A 1,158-nucleotide genomic window follows, 5' to 3' on the forward strand; every position below is an offset into this window, starting at 1 on the left:
CCTGACCAGGGACTTGATGCTCAATGTAACAGCTTTGTGCTGGAGGAAACCTTTATTTTGTTTCTTACTGTAAGTTTCACTCACAGTAGAGAGTAAGGTATTCTTCCCCATGACCTTAGAGTCCTACTCCATGGAAGTTATTCATATCCCCTGATCACTGTGCTAATAGAAGACAAGAGTCTTAGCTTCAAGGAAAAACTGGACATTGAAGAGATCTGCCTGGAAAACCTAGGGTTGTTTATACTGTAGCTGCTCTGAATGGAGCAGCAGAGCCTCTAACAAACCCCCACTTTGTAGCTGATGTTTACATAAAGGCTGATGAGGAACAGGAGATAGTATTCAAGATTCTTATAAAAACAGAATCCATTGGCCCAGCACAGTGACTCACGACTTTAATCCCAGCACTTTGGGAGCCCGAGGTGGGGACATCATTCAAGGTTAGGAGTTCGACACCAGCCTGGCCAACATGGTGAAACCCCATGTCTAATAAAAATACAAAAATGAGCTGGGCACAGTGGCACTTGCCTGTAATCCTAGCTACTCAGGAGGGTGAGGCAGAAGAATCACTTGAACCTGGGAGGTGGAGGTTGCAGTGAGCCTAGATCATGCCACTGCACTCCAGTGTGGGCGACAGAGGAAGACTCCATCTCAAACAAAGCAAAACAAAACACCCAAAAAACAAAAAGCAGAACACATCAAAAAGAAAGGGCAGAGACCAAACAACCAGTCAATTTTGGCTGTGAGTAAAGGAGTTAAATAGAGGTGCATCACAGTGACTTTTAGGCAACCAGGTAAGACCTGGAAAATCCTTCCCTTTCACCCAACACGACAACCTGACCTAAGTTCACAGACTTTGTAGAGTGACTTTATCTTCCCAAAAGATGTACTTGTATTCAGCATCTGAGGTCTCTTCATGACCCATTCTGGTTCCTGCTGCCAGAAAGCCTCGCCTCTTGGGTGGTGCATGAGAATGCTCTCCCTCCTCTACCGTGCTGTCTTGCTGGCCCTCCAGTTCCAGGACCAGGTGTGACAGCAAGAGTGGAAGAGAGTCCTGCTCAGAAGGGTTGCTGAGGCAGAGAACCAGCCCCTACCACCTATCTCCCAGTAAAGTGGAGAGCTCTCACTAAGGACCATCAGATGAGGAAAGGCAGCACCAGT

Source organism: Colobus angolensis, unplaced genomic scaffold (assembly GCF_000951035.1).
Source record: "Colobus angolensis palliatus isolate OR3802 unplaced genomic scaffold, Cang.pa_1.0 Scaffold857, whole genome shotgun sequence".
Lineage (NCBI taxonomy): Eukaryota > Metazoa > Chordata > Mammalia > Primates > Cercopithecidae > Colobus > Colobus angolensis.